The sequence below is a fragment of the Helicoverpa armigera genome, chromosome 20 (genome assembly GCF_030705265.1).
Source record: "Helicoverpa armigera isolate CAAS_96S chromosome 20, ASM3070526v1, whole genome shotgun sequence".
Classification (NCBI taxonomy): domain Eukaryota; kingdom Metazoa; phylum Arthropoda; class Insecta; order Lepidoptera; family Noctuidae; genus Helicoverpa; species Helicoverpa armigera.
The window spans coordinates 7,113,188-7,134,785 of NC_087139.1; the positions used below are offsets into that span (position 1 = coordinate 7,113,188).

A 21,598-nucleotide genomic window follows, 5' to 3' on the forward strand; every position below is an offset into this window, starting at 1 on the left:
AATATTGTTTTACTTTTAAATAGACCAATTTTTTTTTTCAAGCTTTATAACAATACCACCTTAATTATTAAATGTTTTTTATTTGAATTTGGATTATACTTTCATAGATAAAAAATATAGTTTCGAACGGAAAATTGTCAGTAACTCTCAGTTTTATAGAATTATTTTTGGTGTAATACTGTATGAATTGTAATAAATTGATTTAAGCACTTCCAAGTACAAGATATAGTTGTATCTTGAACATTTTTATAAATGGTTAAATTGCTATATCCTCGGAGTACCGAAGCATCAAAAGATACCCAAAAGCAACATTTTATGAAACATCCTTTGCAGAGACAAAGATTTTACTGATGTACGTGGACAAATTAAAATATTTATTTAATACACTTTCAAGATAAATGATCAAACTTTCTGAATCTTATTTTTGTTTTTTTATTGTGACTATATCCAAAGCATCAAAACTCGTATAAAACGTTTAAATTCGCGAAAATTTGTGATAGCCCTCTTAAGGGGACATTTCACCGGCGTGGGGTACTCACCAACTATTTTTCTGATGTATTCTCAAAATGTCCACAAAATTGCAAAATGTGTAATTGTACAATGCGCAAACACTAACAGAGGACTCGCAGCGAAGTATTTTTTGAAGAAACAATTTCAGTGGAATCTCGCCATTAGAGTTCAACATTTTTTGAAACAAGTTTTAAAAACCAAACTAAAAGCCGTCCACATTATGATGAAAAGTTGAAATCGACTGAAGCTAAATTGCTTTGGTCAATTTATTATTCAACTCTCAATCTGCATAAAGATTTTTAAATAAAACAGACAGAATACTTTTTTACTCAATCATTTTCATGAGCAATTTCCTCTCATAAATACCTAAGGATTTCAGCGATTCGTCTATACAGTTTTCTTTTGTAAAGACAAAGGAATAAACTTTATTTATTTGGACACAAAGTAACAAAAGAAACAAAAACAGGATTGCACTTATAATAACCCACCCAAAACAAAAATGTGAAAGACTGCCAAGTTCGATAATATGGGAATGATTCGCCTATAAAAGAAGTGAGATCTGAATAAGTACCAAGTTCCATACACATACCTCAGTTAAAAATACTTACTTTTTAATGATGTTACTTGGCAAGTTTTCACACACCTTGTTATAAACCTACCAAACGCAATGAATCAAGTATTTAATTTTCTATTAAAACTTGCCAAGTAACATCATTAAAAAGTAACTATTTTTAACTGAGGTATGTGTATGGAACTTGGTACTTATTCAGATCTCACTTCTTTTATAGGCGAATCATTCCCATATTATCGAACTTGGCAGTCTTTCACATTTTTGTTTTGGGTGGGATTTCATTTATTTTTGTAAGGTTGTTTATTTTATTTTTTTCTTATGATTAAGTTAGTTAAGGAAATGTCTCATTTAGGTATACTATCTTTCAGATTTTTGAATATGCACTATGCTTCTTACAAAAAAATGAACTAGATTAACTAAATGGACTAGATTTACCAACTGACTGACATGACATGTTATCATATATTATGTTCGTGGATCAAAGTTACACATTTGTTATTTTCGAAAGTGACTCACACTTGGCCGTTTTCAGATTTTGACTTTACTTTGTCTAGATACAAACCTTTGTAACGAATTTCAGATCGGTACAACCATTAGAAGATATATTATATAGATAAAGTTCGTTTTAGTTCCTTAGAGGTATAAATTTACACCTTCATTATTTTGAAACCGACTCACACTTGGCCATTTTCAGATTTTTCCCTTTACCTTGACATAAAGACCTACCTCCTTGCCAAATTTCAAGTCAATACGACCATTGGAAGTGGTCTAGGTTTTTGATGAGTGAGTCAGTCAGTCAGTCAGTCAGTGAGTGTATAGTAAAAATAGCGATTTTCTGACGTCAATATCTCAAGACCTACAATAGGTATATTAATGAAATTTTGTATTTTAGATAAGTGAGGGGGTCTCAACAGATGCTAGAAATTTGATATGCGTAAATAAAATAGATTTTGAGTTATAGGGGGGTTGAATTTGGCCCGAAATGGTTCGTGTAATATAACCCACGGCCGGTGTGTCGCTTTTTTTGCTCGAACTTGGCGGACACACTGCTGTGTGTCTAGAACCTTGATACACTAATAAATACACGTTTGTCCACATTTATGTCAAAATAAATATATTTTGTATAGGCTTTGTTTTCTTTGAATATCTATACTTTAGCTCTAAAGAGAGGCTCCAATACTAAAATACGCCAAAAAATATTAGAGGCCCCTGATATACCACCACAAACAAGAAGGCTCACGCGGTAATGGATTAATTAAGTTGACAACATTGCTAATGGTGTACATGGTGAGACGAGGGCGTGCTCCGTGAAACTTCATAATTACCATACAATTAAATATTTCGTGTACTACTGTGTAGAGTTTATAGCTACTCATTATTTAATATTACTAATGAGATATTTAACGTATTTATCTTATTAATAAACAGTCCATTTGGCTAGTAAAACATATTATATTTTATAACTGCTGTTAGTGCGTACGCCACAATAATTTCCAAACACAAATCGACAATCACGCAATTTAAACTACCAGAAAGTGCCTAAAACAGAGCCATACATTCACACATAAATACAACTGTAAGTTATCACTAAAGAGGTTTGAAATAATAAATAAAATAAAATACTAATGATAGAATAAAAGTTATAAAGCAACCACAAAACACCTAATCATATCAGATGACGTTACATTTTAACTTACAAGTTAGCATCATTTAAGAATCTGATTTAATAAAATGGAAGCAGAAAATAAAGGAATAAAAATATTTCAGTCAAAATAACGAGAAGAGACGTGGAGGTGCCAAATAATATACATTATTCATTTAAACGTCTCTCGGCGTTTTGTGAAACAGTAAATGAAATAATATAACGAACAGGTGACTGGTAATTTGAACACGAAGCCACAAATTGTTGATTTGATTTTTCTGGAGGAAAAATTCATATCTTCAATATTTAAATAAAATACTGTAGGTAGGTACTAGGTAGGTACGCATTTCTTATGTCCAAAAAGTTTTTTTTGTATGTACATACGTACGTACATACATATGTACGGATGGTTGTTCCTCTTCCATGAAGAAAAAAATGACATTCTGTTTTCTGTTAATTTTGATGAAACTTTGTAACGCTCTCATTTTTAACCCCCGACGCAAAAACGACGGGGTGTTATAAGTTTGACGTGTCTGTGTGTGTGTGTGTGTGTGTGTGTGTGTGTATGTGGCATCGTAGCTCCCAAACGGATGATCCGATTGTAATGCGGTTTTTTTTGTTTAAAAGGTATGTCAGTCGGGAGTGTTCTTAGCTATGTTTGGTGGAAATCGGTTCAGGTCTTCAAGGTCATCAGCTCGTTTGCTAGATGTGATAGGAATGTTACACGCTCAGTTTACTTGCAAGTATATGTGGGATCTGAAATTTGAAACACTAATGTCTTTTGGAACCACTGAGCTGGTCTTCTGTTAGGGCACGAAGGTAGGAGACGTAACCCTGAACTGCCTTTTAGTAAACCCATCGAGTTTGGGCTCGTTGAATTTGTCTTGACGAGTTCTCTTCATGTTTCTGATTGACGAGAACCTGATGCTGGAAATGGGATGTGGCGGATGAAACCCTGGAATACCGGAATGAAACGGATAAACCGATTTATATTTTTGCTGAAAATCTAGAATGTCCAAAGGTTAATCTTTATTGTTTCTCAATCTGTGCAATTCTCCCAGAGCCAGTTTGTCATGAGGATTGTTAAACAGCTTCCTTTGGCCGAGATCGCATATAGCGACCCCATCTTAAGATAAAATAAATTAAATGAAAGAAGGAAAAATTAAGGAGCTCCTTTAAAAAGCATGAAATAAAATTAAATTATAAATTTAAAAAAACCCCCGACCCAAAAAAAGTATGCAATAATTATGACAAAAGGTTAAAAACGCTAAACCCTATAAAAAGCAAAAAATAACTTTTAACACTACGTAAACTAAATTTTGACGTGTCGGGGGACCGCTTTTTACCTTCATAAATACTTACATAAATCAAATGATACCTACCTAATTACAACAATCGTTTAAAAAAAAAACACGTATCTGAAGTAATGAATTAGAGCGGTCTCCCGACACGACAAAATTTAGTTTACGTAGTGTTAAAAGTTATTTTTTGCTTTTTATAGGGTTTAGCGTTTTTAACCTTTTGTCATAATTATTGCATACTTTTTTTGGGTCGGGGGTTTTTTTAAATTTATAATTTAATTTTACTATATTACTATATTATACCCAATTTACATTTAGTCATATACTACGCATTTTATCTCACCACAAGAATGTGGGTTATCTTAATAAATGTATTTCTTTCATATTTCTGCGACATTTTGGCTAAACTCCACGTCACAATTTTCATAAGAAATTTCTTGAATAAGTTGTAACTCGCGGCGAGCCACGAGACAGTTATAGTTGAGGGTGCTCGCTTTGAGTGCGAATAGGCGTAATATTATGTATTTAAATTTAACTGAGTTTTGAGAATATGTCACGCAAAAGTTTAATTTGAGCCTAAAATGCCAGGTTTCAATACTCAGACTTACTTTTAAACGTGTTAAATAAATGTAGGCTACATACATGAATCCTAACTAATAAGATGCGGAACTCTGCGGAAATAACTCTGTCCGAAGGGTGTTTCCTCGGGACTCTTACCTCCCAGAAACAAAAAGGGCTTAAACAATTATTTTGACAATAGTCGTTTATGAATTTTAAGGACCTAGTTTTAAAAACACTGCAGACATTGATAACGGCGGGCTGCAGTTTCATTTCAGCGAAACATAAATTATATCTTGAAATTATTTTTGTAGGTCGAGCAAAATACGATTTCGGTTTTCTGCTTGTTTTAATTGCGAAGTTTTCTTGAAATATTTCATTTTCATTTAAATGTATTACGCGAGATGAGTTATCTGCGATTAAGACAAAGAGCTGTGGAATTATTTGAATTTCTTATGAGATCAGCGCTCTTGTGGGTATAAATTACTCATTTTAATACGATGTACCTATGTTGTAATAATAATTATTTAAGTTACGAAACATGTCTTAATGAAGATAAAATCCGTTTAAGTTTTATTTATGGTTCATGATTTCTTTACGGCACACGTGCCGACTAATTATTTGTACATTTACTTATTATGGTAGTTTTTATGCGTTACGTATCTGTTATAATAATTATGCTTGTTAGTTTAACTTACATAATAAGTACTTAATTATAATATTAAACTTACTTTAACTTACGTACCTACCTAATTCATTGAACTGGTACAATTATAAAACAATATAATGTCGACTTTTTTCGTGTCTTTTGAATATAAAACTGAAATTAAATATAGCAACATCAGTAAAGAAGATAAAACAAGATCAAATATTTCCAATTTGATTGTCAAGGAGTTAAATTGGATCTGAAAATAGAACAAGATATTTTTTATTGAGGTTTTATTTCATTTCAGTAAATAAAAGATAGAAGGAGGTCGCGATAATAAGATATCCTGTTCCTGATACATAAATAGAAACATGTGTTACTTACTGACGAGTACGTGAAATATTATGAGGTATTCCGGGAATAATTACTGTCAATTCAAATAACGGGTCCAATATTGAATCATATAAGATCCCTAGCTGTTTCCCGCGGCTTTGCCTGTGTTCGGAAGGAACTGATTCTCGTGACATGTAAAATCTAGCCCATACCCGTTACCCATTTTCAGTTTGTATGTATTTTGTAGTTTTCTATTAAAAGCGCGATAGAGGGACACACAAGGTTACTTTATTACTAAGGATTACTTTTTTGAGGAAAATTAAGCACATACTTGTAATCATAACCACCTCGTAACTCAAATTCTCATGTAGATTATTTCTTACAAGGATTCATTTAAAAGAAGTGGGTTACAGTTGTGTACTGATTTTATTCTATATCGAAACACGTTCCAGACATATTGCAATATCGTGAATATTTCACACGGGTTTTTGGAATCAACTGTGGGTAGTACATCACTCACATTCAAAGTAGGAAGCGAGCGATCCCGGAATACGTTACACGGGTCAATACTACGGATATTTGTATCTAGGTACGGCACAGGTAGAAAATGGCTATGTCCGACGCGGTGTCGGAATTTAGGTAAGTAAACTACGGTTCTATGGATTTAGATTTTCTAAACTAAAAAAAATACAGCGTGAAAACCAGCCGTGAGCGAAATATAGTCTAGACGCTGTCTTGTTAGATTGTGCGCACATTTGGAGGATCTTTGTTGATGATAAAAGTTCTCTCTAAATGTCTTGTATTGCAAACTATTAAGAAAAATTCTTAGTGCTGCTCAATGCCATTAAAGAACAGAAGCTTAGCTTTAGTTTCTTTGTAACAAAAACATTTATTTTATCCAATTCTTTGCTAAACCGCGAGGAAAGGAAAATACTAAATTAACAGATATTAGATGTTGTCTTGCCGATAAACGTTTAAACACAAAAGTACTGTAATCTGCTGGTCACTACTCTGTGATGAATAAGATCTCTGAAGCGATTGCCAGTGCCAATACTGCAAGTTGAATTATGCTTTAAGTCTTGGGAATAAAGCTCAATATTGAATGTTGCGTAAACCAGTTGGATAAATGCACAATTGAATGCCGTGATGACATCTATTGAGGGTAGGCTTTTCAGTGGTGCACCATTGATGAATGTTGTCAGCAGCAGTACTCGGATTTTATTTATGCGAAAAACCTATTTTTGGCTTCGTATTAGATTGGAAGTTATTTTTATTTGGATGCTATAGAAATTAATAGAATGACATAAACTTTTATTAGCATTAAAAGGTTACGACCATTAGCGGTCATTTTTTGCAGCTAATCCTATCTCGAAGAACAACCGAATGGCCACTAATTTAAATCGAGAAACGATTGAATAATCCCATTAAAATACTAACGAGAACCCTCCTACGAAGTTTAGCTAAAGGGAACAGAGAACTAGTTAAGCTGGTCATGTATTTAATAGTCCAGGGTCTTGTTGATCAACCAAATTGGAATGGGGGCGATAAATCTTGAGTGGTCCAATAGAATTGGTTATATCCGAGTGAAGAGCAATTCCATAAATTTAGTGTCTGAAACTTGGACATCTGCAATGTCATTTGGTTCAGAAATGTCGATAATAAACGGCTTTATCAGTCTCGTGACTTGTAATATCGGAGACGTCGAGTTAGCGAGATGAAGATGTCTAAAACGGTTCAGAATAGACTTAGTATTTTATTGTTAGAACTGTAAATAAAGTATGATTACGTAGTTCAGGTTTACGATTAAGATTTAACTTAAGCCATTTTACCGTTTAGTGTTTGGGAATTAAGTATTGGTTTAAGCTAAAGCAATATTTTGGATAAAACAGATTTCGACAAAAGACAATGCGTGTTCGTTTGCACTCAGGTTTCTACCACAAAGACTAAACAAACAAGCATTAAACGAAGCGTAAAAAATATTACATCTGAAAAATAATGCAAGGTAAAAAAAGCAGTTGCAGTAAAATAAATTAAAAATATTATGCCATCAAAAAACAACGTGGAAAGTAGCAACAATCACGGGAATTAAAAATAATCCTTTTAGCTGTTTACGGCCAAAAACTATTTTAAATTGTATTCCATATTCTTTGTTGTCACTAACTGGGTCAGTGTTAATTCGAACGCAAAGCGGGTTTTTATTTCGCTCGCTATTTTGTGTTTGTAAGTGTATTCGGAATTCAACACACAGCTATGTTCAGCTAGAATTCACTATAAAATACGTTAAACCCATGTTTTTATTTAGAGTACAATCCTCGGCTGCCATGCGCCGAAAATGTCCCGAGGGACGAAGAATAGGCTACACAAGCATACAAAATGTCCGAATAAGACCACGATAGGAACGGGAAGGATTTTCCTATGAAAACAGGGAAACTCATTGCAATGCGAACATACAAAGAATTCATGGAGGAGAAAATTAAAAGATTACAGAGTATTTGCTGAGTTATGTAGGTATGTTTTTATTAAACGGTTTTATTTAGCTCACCCCGTTTGTTTTATTTATTCTTGTTCTTGGGTCAAATTTAGAAATTGAAATTTCAGTGCCTTCCTGTTGTCAGAATGATCTGAAATTTGGTACACACCTTTATTTCCGATGACAATACAATATAGTAATATCAATAACATTGCAAATCCAAGATGGCCGCCGGTACAAAATGGCGGATAACGTAGGTTTTATCAATCCCGTCAATGTGGGTATCAAATGAAAGTGCTCAACCAGTAGAATACAATGTACTATATAAAATTCAAATCCAAGATGGCGGCCTCTACAAAATGGCGGATAACTTAGGTTTTATCAATCCCATCAACATGGGTATCAAATGAAAGGTCTCAACAAGTAGAATACAATTTACTATGCAAAATTGAAATCTAAGATGGCCGCCGCTACCAAATGGCTGATAACAATTTTTAAACGGTTTTATTTAGCTCATCCCGTTTGTTTTATTCTTGGGTCAAATTTAGTAATTCAAATTTCACCCTCTTCCTGTCAACCGATTAATCTGAAATTTTGTATACACCTTTTATTCCGATGACAATACAATATAGAAATATCAATAACATTGTAAATCTAATATGGCCGCCGGCACAAAATGGCTGATTACATATTTTTCCACAACCCCCTCAATATGGGTATCAAATGAAAGGGCTACACAAGTAGAATACTGTCAGCAACCCTAGCGGGGCCCAACAGGGCCAAGGCCTGCCTGGGCTGCGGAATTGTTCGAAAGAGTTACCGTGGCCCTGGTACATAAAAGGCCTACGACGAAACATAACTATTTTTAGTCAGTAAGAGTCTGGCACTCCCTTACCGCTGCTGACCTAGGGAGGGGTCACTTGATGATTTTTGGCGTCGTTAAAAAAAATGACTTTTAAAAAAATTCGATTGTAATAAATTATCAGATAAGAGACCGTGTAATAATGATGCACTAAATTAATTAGATAGAATGAGGAATATTCGGTAGGCATTTTCATTAAATACTAAAAACTAGAAAATAAAAAATCGGTAAAAAAACTTTTAAGTCAAACGGTTTTATCTTATGTGCACTGAAAACTAGAAAATAGAAATATAGTTACTTACCTGTCAACCTACGTAGGTGGTCTTGGTCATATTAGACTAAAATAAAAACGTGGGGCCCCTCTGAAATCCTACCTATGGCAAAGCATATCTTTATACTTTGGTAGATCATGAGCTCGGCGTTCGCTGGTGAAGCCGCTACGGCTGATTATTGATTGTCAAAATCTCCAGTTAAGATTATAGTAAGTCGATGCAATCCACACCTATTATACCACTAGAAGAAAGTACTACAGCAACAGTTAATGGGCCCCACGTTTTTATTTTAGTCTAATATGACCAAGACCACCTACGTAGGTTGACAGGTAAGTAACTATATTTCTATTTTCTAGTTTTCAGTGCACATAAGATAAAACCGTTTGACTTAAAAGTTTTTTTACCGATTTTTTTTTAGCTTAATTAAGTGCCCGCAAGCACTACCGCTTACCATGTGGTAGTTTCAGTAAGGTAGAACAAAGAGTTTTATTGTATTTCAGTACGATTAAGACAGACAGGAATACTGTTTATTGCTCCCCAATATACCATTTGAAGAGCCAGAAATCTTTATACCATTTCGTGCCGATTGCCGGCAATTTGCTTGCCGTCTTAAGTTTTTCCGTAAACTAAATTGGTGAGGTATTGCTAATTATTGTAAAATCATACAATGATTAACAATCTTCATAAATCTTCATGTTTGACAACCCTGAAGGATAATTTTGCATAATTCGCGATCGGTTAGCCGCAGCTTGTCGATTCAGTTCGTGTCGGAGTTCACGTTCAAACGATTCAGAGCTACATTGATTGTACAACTGCTTTGTTAACTAGAATAAAGTAACGATTCAAGCATTTACTACTATTGAATGTCGAAGCTGATATATTGCTTGACGTGCAATTTAAGCTACTTACTTAATTATAAAAATGTGAAAGAAACTCTGTCTGTATGTGAGTCTGTCTGTGTCGCTGTCACGCCAAACTACTGAATTTTTAATGTCTGGTATGTAGATGAGGTGATCTATAAGACATAGGCTATAAGTAGGTACTTTATTTGAGTGCGACCTCCTTCTAATAAGACTTTACTACGTAAACGTTACAACTTAGTATGACGTAGGTACTACTGCATATAAACTAATATTAAAAAGCTGAAGAGTTTGTTTGTTCGTTGAACACACTACTTGACCGAAACGGAAAATTCATACAGTGTTAATAGTCCATTTAGCGAGGAAGTCTATAGAGGCTTTTTCCCAGGAGCGCGAAGTAGTTCGGGAGGCGGGTGAAACTGCTGGCGGAGACTAGCAAGATATACTCTAACTACACTAGTTAAATTGGCTATTACGGTCACCGCTTATTAGTTTTACCTGCATCTAGTTTTAACACAAAGTTTCCATAAACGCACACATGTAGCCTAGTTTTGTAATTAGGTACATTCGTGGAATTGCTAATGATTAGGGTTTAGAATGTCATGCACTGAATAAATCAACAATGATTGTCTGAGTATAAACCGAATTAATTAGATATTTTATGGAGATGAGTTAGTCCCTGGAAATTCTCAATACCTACCAGTTCCCTTTTAATCTACAACTTTCAGGTCTGGAAATAACGATACTTTAGTAAATTTTATCGTAATTACATTCACCGCGCTTGTACAAAAAGATAAACAGGAAAATATTAAGAAAAAATACGTGAAATTGTTTGTTCCTTCTCCCCTTTTATCACTAGATTGATTGAGTAGAGTACTCTCTATTTAGGATGTTTTATTTGAATTTCATAAGCAATTGATACTACAACATCATTACAGTGTACTAGCTTCCACCCTCGGTTTCCACTGCGTCCCGATGAAACTGCCTGTGTAACACATTATATTACTACTGAAAAGTTTCATTAACTGTCATGTTTATAATATTAGTAAGAATATTTTTCAGAACTGCTTTCATAAGAGGATAACATAAACAGAAAAAAAAAAATACCTAACAAAACGTAAATAATACAGCAAAGACTTTTATATCCTAGAAGAGTGTAAGATATTATTTTTATAAGTAAGTAGAATACAAAAGCTTTTAAACGCAGTCACACGTCCTTTGATATAAAGACAACCTTTTGAGATGTAAATGTGTATAGTAAGTGCGCTTGTCTCCTCACTGAACAAGAACGTTATTTGTCTCTGTATCAAATAGCTGAAAGCTGAAAAAAAGTAACATTTTTCTCTTAAAAATTAAGAAGTTTTCTCCTTTATCCATAGTAACATTGTTACGCTACTTTTACGTAAAACGCTGGAAGTATATGATGCAGCTGGTGAAGGCACTTACAATAAAAAATATGATTTCTTCAACTTAGCCATTAGTGGCTCTAACTTGGAAGCCACTTAGTCAACTTTTGACGAAGGATGCTGCGAGAAAATACTGCTTTCACGAGCTTTTTATGCTTCCGTATTTTCTTTGAAATATTTACCTTACAACACTTTCACACTATCGGATTTGCTAACGTATTCAAGAAAACTTCAAGTGTCATCGCTTGTGTTGAGGTGTAGTACTTATGTATCGCGTTTGCATAAGAAGTATACCTAATATTATTTTTTTATCGATTGTGAAATGTTATAATAAAATAATACAAGCCTGTACCGGTAGTTGTTTAGGTATGCATGGCAACACCCATACAAACTGAGGATAGCCGCACAGAAAATCCACCAATGTGAAAAATCTCTTACAGAATTATGTTCACGTAGCCGTTAAATATTTTCGTTCATCTCAATGTCAGTCTTAATTATTCCCATTATACCTTTCCCAGCTGCGACGTCGTCGTTGTCCGAAACGTCAATGTTTCACTCAATACCCGGCGGACATTCCATTCCACTGGAGAATGATTAAAACCCGAGCGTCTGTGAAATATGAAACTATTGCACGTCAGGTACTGGTTACATGCAGTTTTAAATTAGCTGAGTGTACGTGGGACATGTTAGTGAACATCTTTGTTACATAGGATTAACTTTCTCGCTAGTTTGTGATTTGTCATCAAAAATCGGGTTTAAGTTTTTGTTTGAGACAAGCTTTGGGTGCGCAAACTTTTACCTACTTCCCGAGAGAGTGGCTTTCAATACATGGATAAAAAGTAATCTGACAGCGCCTCCGAGGTGCTATCTGTTTTCGTGCCAAGTTTCATCCAAATTTTTCCAACCATTTTTACGTGAGAACATTAAAAAATTTGAGGATAAAAAAGTGAGAATTATCTTTTAAGTTTCTCGGGGGTTTTCAATTAACTGATGAATAAGCAGCAACCCTAACAGGCAATAAATAATAATAGACCGGACATAATGGATGACCTAATCATATTGTGGAGTTCGATTGTCACCCCGCAATGACGCATGTGCATCGTTCTGACGGGAAACCCAGTCCGTTTCCACCAGGAAATGAGTTATAAATCAGACACATTTCCCGTTTACATATAAAGATATGAAAATGTATTCCTCAATTTATTTTATTCCTATGTACAAGTACGTGTGAAAAAACTCGAGGCAGAAGTAAGTCCTTATAATAAACGTCGCAGGAAAAGGAAATACAATTCAAATGAATTGCATCGTAACTACACTATTTGCAGTAAATCATAATAAAAAAGACCAAATGAACAAACAGAACCAGTGGAACTGGCGCATTTAGACCTTGAGAATTATACTTTGTCAGAAATAAATGAAAACATATTTTAATGCTTGTGGAAGTGGTTCTTTTATATGAATTATTTTGCAGCGGGAAATAGCAAAAACTATTTTCCAATTTATTGGAAAAGGTCTCTATTTCAAAGTAAATGGAGCGTTATAAGCAGCATGGTACCAACAATTGTGCTTCATCTTAGAACATTGAACCTACCAGAAGCGTCATGAGAACACACTCTACCAGTCAACGCACGCACCGAGGCACTTAGGTATGCAATTTCGATAGCATCGTTTCACCCACATACGACATTAATAACAATCACAACCATACACTTGACGCACAAGTGTTTATACGAGTACGAGCGTTCTTGCCAGAGGGAAGGCGCTTCAACGACGTTTCCAGTTGGTTAAATTCTCTAAGTGCTAAAATCATAAGTCATATAACGTCACGCGAGTAACGTGAAACGCTCCACTTACCCTCTTATTTATTTCGACATAACAGGCTTTTCTTATTTAAGCACATACAATTGCTTTGTGCTGCTATTTATTTCGGCGGCAACACGCTAAGCTTCTTTCGTTGCAAATGTGTAGTAAGATGGTTGTGACACTGGAAATTGTATTTCTCTGACGCGACATGAACATTTTACGAGGCAGAGCAGTATTGTGACTGAAGATTTCAGGCGATGGTAGAATTTAATAATATTATGTCTAGAATGTCAGGATATATTTTTGTTTATTCAGAAAATAATAATTCTTAACTTTAATATTCATTACGAATATCATAATTGGCTAGGCTATTCTTTGAAGATTTTTAAAGATAGTGTTTCGAATTAAAATGAGTAAATAAACTAGGTATCTAAAAGGAAATATATAACTGTATCTCGAGTAATTTCAATTTAGTATGAAAAATAACAGAATAATTAAAATAAACGGAAAATAAGCTTCCACATAATACCATACTTGCCTATAAGTCATTCTGATGCTATGTTAGTGCAAAGTTTTATAAAAAATCATCCAGTTACGTATTTTAGCATGAAAGAGGAATAATATACCTATACAAGCTTTCGTTTATAATAACAGAGGTAGGATTTCACCGTTCAATAGCTGCCCTATTTAAGTTTAATAGGTTACCTAGTAGCCGACAGGGCGAAGGTGAACTTACCGGAATATCCGCCGGTGATTAGCCGGTAATTATGCACAACGACCGGCGGACGTACGATATTAACATAAACACACACACACACACACACACACACACACAAGCTCAGCCATGAAACTAGGTTTTAATCTGTTGATTGCTTCGTTATAACGCCACTTTATAAGTATATTGTGTTTCATGAAACTTTATGTGCCGAATAAATGTACGTATATTTTGCCTGAAATTGAATACTAGGAACCTATTAAAAGTATCATTTTACTAATTGGCGTATATGTTTTCAGAGGCTTCAGGAACCTGTTGTTTTTATTTCGTACCGGAAAAATTACACTGTAATGATAAAGGGCTCTTGAATACTAATTCCGAAGTACTTTATAATCAACGTTTCGCGGAATTCTAAGAAATTTAATTACACAATGGTAAGTCGAGGTATTCACATTTTGCTTTTTGTGAAACAAACAGTTACTGAAGAACGGACGCGGAATTAATTAATGTGGAATTATTCAAGGGCTGGGAGAGGAAAGTTGAACTATTTATTTGCCTGTGTTCGATATGGCCGCGCTCATTACAAGTTGGATTAGTGCGGCGGATGTACTTGTTAGTGTGTGTTGGCTCTTGTTCTAACATATTCTAATGTTCTGTTGGATTACGTAAATGTTTATCGTGGTACGAGCTAGTGCGCAGGTACCTAAATTTCTTTGAATTTGATTCACAAACGTTTTTTTGTTAATATTATAAACGAAAAGCGTTTGTTTGTTTTTTTTTTTCAGTTTTACCTCTGTTAGTTTAACTTAGTTGAACTTAGTTCCCATAGGATGGTTAACACCACTAGCAGAAGCTAGTTTTGAATTTAATCCCTTTCAAAACTCTGATTGCCCTTGACAGTTCGCATGATTTGCATAGAAAAAAAAAATAGCCGAAGCTCTTCATGAATACGGTCTAAAATTGAGCTGCATTAACGCTCTCAGCACGCTGCAGTGCTGCAGTGAAGCCTCACTTCCGATATCCACTACCGGCCTGCATTGTGGTCGCGACAATTTACTACAGCACATATTGTTCGACGTATATTCAGTATTTTCGCCATGTGAAAAGTTTCCGGCTATATCTACTAATTTATTATTGTTCTGTGCAGGACATTGTCGTGTGAAATATTTTTAAGTTTGCTGTAAAAGCTGTGTTAATATCAAGTGTGTGAGTATCGATATTTTTCTCTTCACTAAGGAGGTACTACCAATGGGAACTTTTTGCACGTTTTTCAGTACTTAGGTTTCAGATTCCAAAAATAGACCGTGAAGCCAGTGGGTTTTTCATTCGTTATAGAATAGGATTTTTCATCCCGAACCTACTTTGTAATAAAAAGCTTTTAGCTCAAGATATCACGAATAAGCCCTTGCCTAGGAACGATTAATCTTTTCCAGTCGAAAACAACTGTTTGTACACTACGGCAGTTAGAGCCTGACTCATTGCTAGCTCATCAATTGTTTCGACATTCAAGTCCAGGCAATAGATCAGGCTTCCTCCTAATGCCTCCAGGTCTAATTACAGATGCCGTAATGCCTGCATCGCGAGGATTACGCTGACGGTATGTCCCGACCACGCTGACACCCGACTAATTTACGATGTCATAACTTACTCGCCGACACTACGGCTCTGACGTTGCTATGCAAATTGTTGGTTTAAAACGTACAGTTTTTTAGAAACGTTTTGTCAGTACATTGTGTGAGTAACGAGTTTAGTCTGGGTTTTGTGCGCTAAAAGATAAGCTGTGCTGGATGAAAATTTATATGTAAAATCCAATGTACAAGCTATTTCTTTCTGTAATATTTTATTTAAGTACTTATCCATTTTCTTGCATCGGGCTTGTTTCATAAAAACATCTTCACGTGCAGGTATGATTATGTTCAATTTTTTTGCAGGCACAAGTGTATACCTACTTACCTTGCCTATCTGCCAACCGTTTAATTCTGGAAGAGATCGCTCTTAGTAATTATGCCCGCCACCAATTATGTCACCTACTTTAATTATACCCAAAATAAAAAATGTATAAAGCATATCTATCTTTATTACGTGTACAGTCTCTTTGTTATAGAGTTCAAACACATTAATAAAGTTATGTTTTTTCTCTATTTGAGTACCCGCTAAGTGTTTAATGTATAATGTTAATATTTAAAGCAAATTTTAATTAGGGAATTTTGGTAACATCTCCTGTTAATTACAAAGGGAGCGTTAAGCATATGTGTAAGTAATTAAGTAGCCGTGTAATGCGTGAAATTAACGCGGAAGTAATTAAATAATTACACGTTTGAGAAATAAAATTATATATATTTTAAAGGATAATATTAATATTTCCTTCTCAGTTATAAAATTAATTGTTATACTGACGAGTAAACATCAAAACATAATAGGGATCCAACAATAAAACACAATCTTTGATGGATATAAAGTTACAAGTTCCCATATATCAGTAACTTAATTTAGCTAAACTTCAAAAGCAACTTTACCGTGATTGTCACAAGGTTGAATATTGAATGGAACACCTAGCAATAAAACTTTCTTAGGATCAACGTTCTGATCTTGGAAAAAGAACGTTATGTATCTGAGACGGTCGCCGCCATCCTACTGGCCAGTAAATGTATGTCACAGAACAATAAACGAATCGACAAACAAATAAAAAAGCTGAAACAATAAACACGACCGCTTCATTGGAAATTATTATTTATGTATTTACTCTGCTTTTGTTCCCTTTGAGATGCAGGGAATTAATAAAATTATGAATTTATTACGTTTTTGTCAACAATTATGTAACTCGATATTTAATATGATAAACGGATATTTACGTAATAATTTGAAATTAAATTGTATATTAAGTCGTCAATAATATGAACGTAAAAGTTTTAATATGTGTATTTTATTACTTATTAATTAGGTAATTACAAAACGGATGTCTACATAAAATTACAGTAATATGGCTAATATATCCAAATAAGAAATAGGATACCTACTTTTTGTCCGGATACGAAAACTAATTCCCTCGGAACTCTGGTGGAAGCTGAAATACAGTACATGTATAGGTAAGGAAAAGGTTTGTTTCGGATAAGTACTCAATCAGCAGTATCACGCGCGGCCGAACAATAAATTGCTAAACTTAGTTGCAGCAGTGGCGCCCTCTTGAATAAATCTCACATACATTGTGTACGCGCGCTCGACGTGCCACTTCAGAGCAATGAAAGTGAAACTCGCGTTTGATTAATTGTGTGGCCGCCGGCCGACAACTGCTGAAATGAATATTATAAAGTTTTTAACGTCATTTTACGTACCTAACCACTAACCAGCTAGGTGGCTGCTTTACTTTGATAGTAACTATATCCTAGCTTTAAAGCAAACAGAACGAAAAAACTAACTGAGAAAACAAAGTACCTATAGCCATCCAAAATATCAATTGTCTCGTAACGTAATTACTTCATAGATTAGTATTGTATTTTGTGTTAAATGAACAATCTACATCGGTGAGCGAAAAATACACCGTTACACGTGTAATAGTGCGTACAGATTCTTGTTTTCACACACACATGCAGACAGCACCCTAAGTCTATTAGTTTAGGATCCTCAACTAGCTCGGTAAATATGAACAGACTAATTACTGCCGGCACCGCGGTCATAATGAGATACAGCTCCGCAGAGGAAGATCAAAATAATAAAATCACAGCGAGTTCACCGCTCGACCTACATTATAGCAAAATATGAAAAGAATTTTCTTAATTTTTAGACAGCTAATGAATTCTTATTTTTTATTTTTATGACTAGTTTTCTTTTTTTTACAAGAATTTGAACTCTTTCCTAAAGGGTTTCATAGGTATATTGTTTATGCCGCAGGTAGGTATTTATAAGGTACTTACTAGGAGCATGTTATAAATATTCATGTGTCTACAAAAAAAATTGGAAGTTTTGTACAGTACCCAAGTGTGCAGAAAAGGGTAATGATAATAACGACCTCTCTTATTAAATTGGCATTAAAGTCTCTGCTATATCTTAATTTACATTTGAAACAAAATGGTAGGCAGTGTGTGTGGTTATTACATTTCCCAACACAATCCGAGTATTTATTTAGCTTTAACCCTCTCTTCAGATACCGGCTACAATACTACAAAAGTTATTTAGACTACAATACACCAAGTTTGGTAAACCCCAGCGCTCATTTTCATTTAATCGCATTAATATGGTGAAGAGGGTTTTATTTAACACTGTGTTAGCCATAAAACTCTCGCAACATTTTGTCCTGTGACTATAAACAAGCGGAGACTTATCCGGCCTCTAGAATAAATTTGGGTTATAAAGTACCTACACCGGCCGAGTCACAATGTAATGTTGAGTACTGAAAATACAAAAATTAATGTTATGAAGTGACCACGGAAAGTTTAAACGTCTTAATAAATGATTCAACTGAATACTTTTGTGACTGGGGCTTCAGGTTTAACCGTGTCACGTGGAAACTACTTCTTTCATCTAGAGAAAAAGTTGAATGTATTTTATTTATAATCATCAAATTCCGTTGAAAGAGTAAGAAATATAAAACACATAAAAACTATTACTTACAGTATTTTTAGTTGTTACTTAAATTATGTTTTAAGGAAAAGCAATTTATTCCTTAATCAAGGATAAGGAGCAGAACGATGACCTTTCAACCTACGTTCTAATCAGATTAATGGAAAAAAGTTCTTGTAGCTAATTTGAAAGTAGTATTAAGTAGAATCTGAGTTCTGGAATATGATTACCACATTGATTTACATGATAAAGAAAACATGAAAAGATCAAAGATGTGAAAAGTACTAATAGGAATATTTTATTAATAAATAATAATTAAATAATTAACTTAAACGCGTAGCTTCCGCGTTCCGTAAGAATTTTATCACATATTCACTTCTTTGACAAGTGAGCTATCTAAATCTGATAATTCTTTTCAATTTCCTCAAGTGAAAATTAACAAACTTTTTAGCTTCATAATATTAACCTCCATGTGGTGGAATTAAAATGACATTATTATGATACAGTCTACATGCAATGCATCACAGACCGCAACAATATAACCACGCATGCTAATCGTTATCAAATGAGGAAAACCTCATTCATTTCCACTATTCAATCAGCTAATCGTATAATGTGGAGCTGTCCAGCTCAATTGCCGCCATAAATAAAGCGTGTCTGTGGTTTCCATGACGAGGGTACATGTCACGGTCCACCCAATGTCGCGAGTAATTGAGTTATACGCGAGCAAAAACGACAAACTAGTTTAGTTCAGAATTTACGAATGTGCTCCCGATATGAGCGTTTGTGAATACGAATGAGTTTTTATGGTGGAACTACGGTTTGTGTTTTCATGTAAGTTTTGGGGAAAATATTGCGGACACAAGGTTGAATGTGCAACAAATCAAGCTAGTTTATTGATACATTGAGCGATAAAAGTGAGACTTGTATTTTTGAAAATAGTCATTTTACCTATATACAGTCAGTCTACAATCTACATAATTATGTTTCCTGTCACACGTTTGGGAGTCTTCAATTCAAGAGTCCACTGTTTCACTGTCGATTACTATTATAAACTGGACAAAACCTAATTAATGACCGTATGTGTATATGTACCTACTTTTTACATTAGCAAGAACAGTATCAATTATTTATAGATACTAATGTGGTGCCAAACCGTTCGTGAAATAACCAAAACAAAATTGGTTCCCGAAAAATAACTAAATGATTCCTTAGAGCTAGCACTTAGCACGAATGATTTAGTTCTGTGGCGTCCATGTTTCACGGCGCTCTCCATTTGTTTCCATTCCTGACGGCAGCTGGTAAAGCGGCCATTTTTATTCAACCCACGATTTTTTACGTCATGTTTTTCTTTCCTTTGCATTACCTACTGTATTTTGCTTAAGATATTTGTTTTTTAGGGTTACTGTTATACTGGAGTATCTGTGTAGGTTACGTCTTGTCTCTTTTTTCATTTGAGAAACGTAAAGTTCTGTAACTGTAGGTACAGCTATCAACAAGAATTTAGGATGAAAGTATCTAGATGTTTTATGGTGCAAAAAATGTAACCAGATGTTTGTTTCAAAAAATAAATAAAGAACACGAAATAAAACACCAAAACACTTCATAATGGAACGAAAATTTAGAACTTCATAAACGTTTTCTAAACCAAGCTCAACTAATCGCGAGTATCGTGTCTATAGCAGTATGTAAAAGCTTCTCCCAAAGTGCAATGAGTAATCAGATTTTCAAAAGCCATTGAAATTCGCCAGATTGTTGGGAACATTTTTACCAATTTACGATTCCGAGTGCCGGATAAATATTCAGAGGATAAGGCACGAGCTCTCGCCACACTCAATGTTTGAGTAAAACGCTATTTGGCAGCGAGCAGTAAACATCACGATATACCACATACAGGCCTTTAATCAACCGATCTTGAACTTTACTGCCTAAAATATAAAGTCTATTATCACATATTCCTTAATGAACCATCAGTTCTGAAACCGCACGAATGTTTCGGATGCAACCTTTTCCCGGATCTGACCCAAACCACATAACATTGAAGCTAGGAAAACTACATGTCATTCACAGAAATGTCCGTTATTTGACTTGCTTATTTATCGGTGAGATCTGAATGTGATGCGGCTCAATCTCATTTATATTGTGAAGTTTAATCAATGTAGCAAACTTTTGGTCACGTTCATCGACCCACGCAAGTAGTAATCTGATAAAGAATGTACAGCTTTATTACATTTTAAAAATAGATTTATCAATATCTTCCCATTTCTCTTTAATGATAGAAAATATTTAAAATTAGATCTGTGGCCGTCGGTAAACCCATTTTTAAACAAAAATTGTCTTCACAGATCCACATAAAAACCGTTTTAACTTTGAAACGACACCTAAAATTAATTTGAATTTTTCGTTGTCCCTCTAATGGCCGCTTACAGTAAACTTTTGTAAACAATTTTTGGAATTCTCAGCAAAGCTATCAGCAAGAATAAGTTTAATCTTGAGACGGTAGACCATTAGCAGTAATTGAAAATTATAGGAAAACTTCCAAATAGCCATTATGCATAATAGGTATCAGTTTGTAAAAGAACCGTTATCGCCCGAAACAGAAATCCCATGTAATGGGGTTCTGTAAGGATAATGACAACGTTTAGACCCATTTTCAAAGTGGACCACTAAACAAGTTTACTCACGGCTAAATACATTTTAAATGCCACTCCATCTTTAATAATGGTTTCAAACTGAAAGAGACGGAATACTCTTAATTAGGTATATTCAAAGGGTGATTGAGTTCAATGAATAGAATGAGTGTGGGTCTCCGTACCAGAGGCAAGTTGACCAATACTTGGACCACTATTGAAAGTGGTAAATACTCAAATTGTACTAAAATTTTATGACATCGTCAGGATCTAAATAATTTCACGACTTTTATTACATTTTCGCTGCTAACAAATAATATTGTTGTGATTATGGAAGCATGTCTATCCAAAATCGCGTCCTTGATATAACAGCATCTTATTTCTATCGCTGAAGTAACGAACCGAACCTGGGAACAGATTGTATTTCCGTATTGCTCCGCAGTCAGCTCACAGTTTCATTCA

The 21,598-nt window shown here is 34.5% G+C and overlaps 1 protein-coding gene across 5 annotated transcripts in view; it reads left to right on the forward strand.

Moving 5' to 3' along the window:
- Positions 1-21,598, forward strand: part of LOC110373469 (uncharacterized) — a 141,006-nt gene that overhangs the window by 103,623 nt on the left and 15,785 nt on the right. The window lies entirely within an intron of this gene.